We start from the raw sequence: 8,413 nt of genomic DNA, 5'->3' as shown, positions 1-8,413 counted from the left end.
GTGGTAGGGGTGGTAGTGGCCTAGTGGGTTAGACACTCGCCTATGAACCAGAAGACCCAGGTTCAAATCCCACTTACTACCATTGTGTCCCTGAGCAAGACACTTAACCATAAATTGCTCCAGGGTGACTGTCCCTGTAACTACTGATTGTAAGTCGCTCTGGATAAGGGTGTCTGATAAATGATGTAAATGTAGATGTAAATAGATTAAAAATAGACAGAATCTGTGACTTAATGCTGTTTAAATTATTTGTGTGTTGTGCCGTAACTGCATAGTATCTCTCTCTCTCTAAGGGCCATAAAATGACCAGTGGCTGTGTTCTAGAGCCAGGTTAAAAATATCAGGGTTCCCAGGCAATGGTGCCGTGGTAAGGTGTGACTTTAGCGATCTTCTCAGGGCCTAATGAATTGGCCATAACCGGTTATTCCTAGTCTCCCTGCCTGTGGCAATACCCCCCCCCCCCCACCCCCATTTGTACCTCAGTCAAAAAAACAGCACAGATCCATTTACCCCTGAACAGCCCATTGGAGAGAGGGGACTTGAGTTACACCTTCTTTGTCTGTTCTCTGGGCTTTTTAATCACGTTTGTTTTCTGGCCCTTATATGGTTTCATGTGCCTGGGATTTGTGCGTAAAAAGAGGTTCTGCTTCAACTCAGAGCTGCCTGGGGGTCTGCTGGCGTCACCTGTTACTAGATGCTCAGTTTCGGAAAAGTGAGCAGGAACCAGATGGGGAATAGACGTTCACTCTTCTCTACATAATTCTGTAATGGTGGGGGAATCCTACCCCACTCACATGTGGACCATGTCAGAAGGTCAACCAGGGTTAAGACTGTGTTTGCGATGAAGGCCAAGGGTCCATGTTTTTACATGAAGAAGACACGCTTTCTGCTGTATAGTATTCTGATGCAACAGGCGACTCAATATGCTAAATTCATCAGAGGAAAATAATCGTCTCTATTATGTCGGTGACTGTGAACATTGATGTTTGGTCCTTTATCGCATCCCAGCTCCCCTGCCAGTGCTAATTGTGTAATTGGATGTTGACTTTTCTCTTCATGTGGTTCAGGCTGATGGTTATCAGTGGCGCCACTTGGAGCAGGACGTGTGGAGAACTGACGCTGCTTCTGCTCATGCCAACTGTGTGGTCCATGCGAGGTCCACGCTGCAGTGTGGCATTTCGGACTTCACCAAAAGGACCAACACTCCAGAGAACCTACACACATTTTTAAATTACCCTACCCTATTGACCAGTAAATATAATAAAATTGAGATGTGAGGGATTATCAGCAACTCACAGAAAGAGTGTGAAGCATAATGAGCCATAAAGATGAAGACCTGCCACACAGCAGATAAATGTAATCTAGAACTTCCACAGTGACACACGCTGACCAGGGGAGGACAGACTGCGTCATGCAACTTTGTCTTTCTTCATCACAGAGCACAGATAAGCGGCTATTTGACAATTTCATTCTTATCTAGCAGAGATGACACGTGAGCTCTCTTTCTTAATGAAACTCCATGCATCACTCCCACCATCAGGAGCTGTATTTTTTTGACTAGTGCCGAGACATTTACATTTACAGCATTTATCAGATGTCCTTATCCAGAGCGACTTACAATCAGTAGTTACAGGAACAGTCCCCCCCTGGAGCAACTTAGGGTTATGTGTCTTGCTCATGGACATGATGGTATTAAATGGGATTTGAACCTTGGTCTTCTGGTTCATAGGCGAGTATGTTATCCACTAGGCTACTACCACCTGTGAGACGTGTCAGCATGTGGGTGCTCTTGTTGTTCCTGCACTTGTGTGTTGCAGGTGAAAAGGTGGTGTGGTGGCTCTGAGATGTCACCATTTTAAGGTTTTGTTTCTGATCAGGATCAACAGCACTAAAACCAATGGACAGTCATATACACTGTGCTCTGAGTGCCCATTCACCCATTTAAATTTATTTATGAATGTTTATCTCAGCGGCACAGTGTCAAGGGCAAGACTTTACTCTGATCTGGACTGGACCCAGGATGATACAGCAGTTACATGCATAGTTGGTATATAAGAAAATAATAGATTTCGATAAAAAAAGCAGCACATTCTCAGCGGACCTTTCTCACCAACATGCAGCTCAGTGCTCCTGCTGCCCTAATTGCCGCTAATCGGCTGTCAGCAGTGCACCCTGGTCAGGGTCCGGCACAGATAGCGCCACAGCACTAACGGAAAAACCAAGAATGGGCACAGTGATAAGACCCCCACTGCAGTAGAGACAATTTTCTTAGCACATCTGACCATAAACAAGGGAACACTGCAGGTTCTCAAACTCGCTCAGTATGTCAGGTTATGTGAGTACAAGGTTATTATGTACATATATATATTGGCCTCATATTCTGGTACACATCTATTCTATATAGGGGCATATTTAGCAACAATTAAGAGTATCACACCTATAAAAATGGCGTGCTAATATATTACATATAGAGTATACATTAGAAATAATGTTTTATGTGTTTTTTATTTCTCATCATTGCCACTTTACTGCACAGGACAAAGTATACCACATGGCCAAATTGATTTATTTGCACTCTGTTCTCTTAAATATAACTGTACAAAATTGTATTCTTTTTTTTCAATGTGGTAGTCATAGTTGTAGATCCAATAAAATAAAAACTGGGAGGGGGCGGGGTTCTCTGGCAGGGCAAGTGGATGTGGTGAAGACACCTGCTATTATATATAGTGGATATAGAAAGTGAAGTCAGGTTTCGTGACCTATAATATGTATCAATCACATCATTTGGGCAAAAGATACAACAGAAAAACTACAATAATCTGGTTGCATAAGTGTGCACACCCTTAAATAATTTGTTGAAATCTGTTGGAGCACTTTCATTCCTAACAGTGATAGTTTAATGTGGACCGAACAATAGAGGGGTAACTGCTGGAAGAATGACGTAGATGGCAGGTCGAAACTGTACACGGTTGTAATCCCGGCTGCACGAGAGACTCAGGTAGGTAAAATGAAACTCTATTCTCACACAGGCGGGGCCACCAACCACAACGCTCCTTCGAGTTACGCTGTCGAAGTCCCGCTTTCTCCGTCCTTGTCTAACCATTTTCACCATGTGACTCACATTCACAGTTCAGTAAAACCTGCAAAATGTGGCATATTCCCCCAACTTGGGGTTTGAGACCATTCACTGGTTACATTTCATTACACCTTACACCTCAGGCTGCATTGCAGAGAACATGGCCGCACCATGGCAACAGCTTTTACCCCCAAATCTCCCTCCACTGCGGAGTGGAGGACAAGAGAAGCCCTGCAGGTTGGAGCTGGAGCGTCCAGGGTCTTCACGTGTGCACTTGGGATTATCCTTATATAAATACAAACCTGACAATCGCTGGTCCTTTGCCAGGATCTGGACATTGATTAACCAGGTCCACTTCTGTACGTCCCGTGAATGGCCCTCATTCGCTCTCTCTCTCTCTCGGTCTTCCTGTCCAAGAGGACCTGAGGTCTCCCGTTCACCAGAATGCTGTTTGCCAACTGTTCAAGCAGCCAGTGAGTGGAGCCCAGCTCAAACACTCTTATCTGCAGCACACCTATTACTCTTGGCCGGCAAACGTCATAGGCCTCTTGTGGAGCCCATAGCCTCAGACTGACACGCATGGTAATAAATGTTGTTTGTCTGCAGAAAAGAAGGTGAAAGGTCTGACTTGTGCGTTCCAGAGGTTCCTGATTCAGGCCACGACCCCACAACAGACAAGAGCTTCGGCCCGGTTCTCTTCACGTCTGTTAGGCGAAAATGTCTGAAACAGTGTTCATAACTACATATCTACAGACAAGCACAGCTTTATCATGTAAATACAGGATTAATAAAGACCTCATCAAAATAAAGCTCTTTCTGCGCCTCTGATTCCTGAGGGAAGATGGGGATGAGCTGAAAGCATCGACGTCTCTAGAAGAGCAACAGAAACCAACACTGTTTGCGGCAACAGTAAAATAATTTATTACTGTCTGAAGTATAAAGCAGAGCAATGTGACCCAGTGACCTAAATCGCACCTTGCGTCACCTCACCCTGACGTTTACAGTTTTCTCACACCTCACCTCACATCTGCGGGGATGTCAGGCATTCCTGGGCGAAGAGATAATCGCATACGACGTCGCTCTGTCTCTGGAGGCGACGGTTACCTGTGGCCTGAAGCAGATGCTCATTAGCCGGTGTTAATCGCATACCGCCGAGCTTAACGCGGCAAAAAATGTGACCTCGCACCCTGGACGTGCCTCTAATCCGGCCGTCTTTAGGCCAACGCGGCTAGAAATGTAAGCGTGCAAGGCGCTCGATGCACTTGCCGTAAAGGGGCGCGTTTTTATTGCTCGAGTTCGGCGGGCAGGTAAAGGGGCCCGTGGGCACGGCAGCGAAAGAACGTTCCATGCACCTCGGCTCCAATGAAAGGCGCGGCCATTTGTGTTTGGTCGTGTATGAATGAAGGCACTGGATGTGCCTTGTACAGTAGAACTGTACATAATGTACCAAAGATCGGAATTTAACACAATAACCGGCGGCGCGAGGGAGCTGGCACGCAATGCCGCCATTAATGACACGTTGATCGGCGCGCGTTCCTGGGCGTGTGTGCCCGTTTGTAATTTTCGTTCTCGCGCGGGCTGCCCCAGATTCCCGATGAATCCTGCCGGTGCGGTCTTTCAGACTCATCATCGGGGCTCTGGAGGGTGCCAATTAATTGCCAGGACGTACAGTACCGAGACTCGCGTGTGACTGGAAGGTGCGCCAAAGATCGCCCGGGGTTCATTTCCCAGATCTCGTCCTTTTGTCTGTGTATGTTGTGTCTCGCTATATAAAAATGTGTGTGTGTGTGTGTGTGTGTGTTGTAGGTAAATATGTATGCTTCTTTGTCTGTCTGTGCATGTGTGTCTCCGAGAGAGGACGGGACAGCTTGAAGGGTCCTACTGAATAATAGGAGGGTGCTTGTGTGCGTGCCGGTAATTATCTCGCCGTTTCAGTGCGGAGCAGAGAGGCGAAGCCCCCGGTCGCAGGGGAGCATCAAAGGGGACGTGCCTTTTGTTGAAGCCATGTTTTCATGTGTCCGATTTTAACGGCGCAGGAGACACGTTGCCCTGTCAAGAAGCCCACGTGACACCAGATCATAGCGCAATTTTACCGCCCGTTGTCGCCGCGCACAATAGATAATTACAACAAAATTATTTAAGCTCCGCCAGTGTCATGACAAGCAAGGCTTTTGATCTAGACAGGATGAGTGGCGGTGAGGCGGCGCTGCGAAGGCAGACATGCATGGACCTGAGATGCAGGCGGCGGCGCTTTCCGAAAAAAGACAGGAATAGCGTGAGGGCTCAGGTGTAAACAGGCCGCGGGTTCGGTGACCTCTGACCCCCGGCCGGCAGCGCCGGACCTGTTCTGCCTGTTCCACTCGAGCGCGACGGCCCTTTGATGTCTGCGCCAGGAGTCCTTGGGTGAAAGCGGCAAATTTCCCTGAAAGAGCCCAGAACCGATCCGGGACGACCACGTAGGGGGGACATTCCGGCCCCCCCCTCACCGGCCAGACTGGCGAGGATCAATAATCTCTGTTTGAGGAGTAAACACGTTTACGGGGTGAGCTCTTATCATCACCGGGGAACCCCATTAATTGGCCGTCCGCAAACAGACAATTAACGCTTAACGACATCCCTCTAATCTCATTATGTATGCGTCTGCAGGGTGTTGCCGCTCATGCTTCCCTTCGACAGCCCGCGTTAATCCCGGTGTTTAATCCCGTCATCGTGTCCTTTAGATACACATTTTTCCAGACATACGTGCTCGCACGAAAACGTGTGACCGTACCAACTGGCCCCACGTCCTCAGGAAGATCCGACTGTCGTCGGAGCAGATCAGAATGTCGTATAGTGAGCACATTCACTCGAGGATTAACCTTTCTGTACCTCCTGCCCGTTCGGCCCCGTACCTGTTCGCGATTTGAACCGCTGAACGCGGAGAGGTGTGCGCGTATTCGTCATATGGTGTCACCTCTTCGTGCCAGAGACACGAGAGATCGTGAGAGAGCCGTTTCTGAAAAGCCTGAAAACGGGACGAGTGACCCGGATGGCGCCACGCGCGCAGCGGGTGAAAAAAGGTGGTAGTAGCCTAGTGGGTAAGACACTTGCCTATGAACCAGAAGACCCGGGTTCAAATCCCACTTACTACCATTGTGTCCCTGAGCAAGACACTTAACCTTAAGTTGCTCCAGGGAGACTGTCCCTGTAACTACTGATTGTAAGTAGCTCTGGATAAGGGCGTCTGATAAATGCTGTAAATGTAAAACTGTAGTCACGTCTTTCACAAGAAAAGATCGGGGTTTTTTTTTGCACATGGAATGCCGTCATGGGTTCAACGCAGCGAGCCTGGAAGCACAAAGGGGGCTCAGTTCCAGCCTCCATTTTTTAACAGCAGCTAATCAGCATGGCTTCACCCCACACAGTGCCAGAGTCATTCTCCATGGCAAAATGTGGCCTGAAGGGACTCGGAGAGCCCTGGCGTGATTTGTTTACCACCCTCGGGTTCAATCTGATTTCCTCGTTTATTTGCTGCGATTCCTCTGCAGGGACACAAGAGCTGGAGTCTGCAGGCGGACAAAAGGGGCCCGTCACGGCCCAGGTGCCATCTTTAACCGGACGTGCGCTTCTTCCGTCCAGACCGGCGGCATCACGAATCAGGGCCCGAGAGGAGCGCGTTTATCCTGTCACCGTAGGGGTGCCTGAAATGACTCAACACCCATCTCCTCAATAAACCATCCACCGTGCATACAGTATTTATGTGTGTGTGTGTGGTTATTGACACGACAAAGGAGGCTCCAGTGGAGAGTGAGGACCCTGGGTACTGCAACATCATCATCGTCTTCACCATCGCACAGATCAACAAGTTCTACATAATATACAGAACAGGACACAAACTTTTCATGGTCATTTACATTGGTAGATTCTCACTGAAGGCATCAAAACTATGAATGTGGAGTTATGTACTTAACAAAAAGTGGAGACCTGGCCTCCACAGTCACCGGACCTGAACCCAACCGAGATGGTTTGGGGTGAGCTGGACCGCAGAGTGAAGGCAAAGGGGCCAACAAGTGCTAAACACCTCTGGGAACTCCTTCAAGACTGTTGGAAAACCATTTCTGGTGACGACCTCTTGAAGCTCATCAAGAGAATGCCAAGAGTGTGCAAAGCAGTAATCAGAGCAAAGAAACTAGAATATAAAGCATGTTTTTTGTTAAGTACATAACTCCACACGTGTTCATTCATAGTTTTGATGCTTTCAGTGAGAATCTACCAACGTAAATGGTCATGAAAATAAAGAAAACACATTGAATGAGATGGTGCATCCAAACTTTTGGCCTGTACTGTACATTTTATTAATATAGCAAATCTTTTTGTGTCAAGTGATTTATTATTATTTTTGGTCTTTTTTTTTCAGAGCGTCTACTGTTTTTTAAAAATTATATAAAAGGAAGTGGAAAAGGGACACCCCATCATTGTGAGTCGTGCTGCGTTCCCATTAGATCACTCTGAAAAGGCAGCCGCCACGGTGGAGGTGGAGTCGCGTCCATCCGATTCCATTCCCCCCTCTGTTTCTATCTTTCAGGAAAGGCCAGTTTGCTGATTGTGTTTGAAGTTGTAATTTTCTGTGATGCTTTTCCCATATTTACCGCAGTCCTGCTTCCTTCTTAGAAAAGGTACCGGCCGGCCCCTGTGCTGCTTATTTGTATTAGATAGCTCTGGGTTTCCCCTTCTGCGCGTTTAATGGGGGACAATTACGATTCTGGAGTCGCTAGATTAGGTTGTAATTGATTTTTGCAGTGCACAAGTGAAAACTTTCTGGCACAGGGCCTAGCCACTGGGGAATGAAGCAGAGGAAGCAGAGGAAGCGTCATCCGTGCGGCAAATAGTGTAATTTCAATGGAACATCGTAAATTCTTGATTTGAGTTTTAAAAAAAAAATTTACTGGACTATAAGATCTGAAAGTGGAGATTTTAAAGACTGGAGCCATGGCACATGAAAAACAGTCATGGGTTCCCTTTACTTTTCACCTGCGGGACGTCCTTATCCCACCTTTGCATTTGTCTTTATTTAGTATTTAAACACCCGCCTTCCAATTTGCCTAATCTCTGTTTGTTCAACCGATTGATCTTGTCTGCTTTGTCAATTACTGTCCAACTTACTTGGTGATGGGCTGGATAGGATGGAGCTGCAGTTGGGCTCCACCTTCAGTTGCTGGTCACTGATAATTATTAAACGAATGATGCAATAATGACCAGTGTCCATCTACATTCCAGCAGTGCCCGTAAGAACGACACACACACACACACGCGCGCATAAAGACGGTTGTGTAAACACACGTTATCGCGCAGGTCCAC

General features: G+C 47.3%; 1 long non-coding RNA gene across 1 annotated transcript; it reads left to right on the top strand.

The window, feature by feature from the left end:
• Positions 1 to 1,792: 1,792 nt before the first annotated feature.
• Positions 1,793 to 3,885, top strand: LOC114788665 (uncharacterized). Its single transcript, XR_003749560.1, has 2 exons — positions 1,793 to 3,549; positions 3,683 to 3,885. It is a non-coding gene; the product is annotated as an uncharacterized LOC114788665 (long non-coding RNA).
• The last annotated feature ends 4,528 nt before the right edge of the window (positions 3,886 to 8,413 follow it).

This window comes from Denticeps clupeoides, chromosome 4 (assembly GCF_900700375.1).
Source record: "Denticeps clupeoides chromosome 4, fDenClu1.1, whole genome shotgun sequence".
In the NCBI taxonomy this organism is placed as follows: Eukaryota; Metazoa; Chordata; class Actinopteri; order Clupeiformes; family Denticipitidae; genus Denticeps; species Denticeps clupeoides.
Note: the sequence above shows the minus strand (reverse complement) of the source record. Positions and strands in the feature narration are given on the sequence as shown.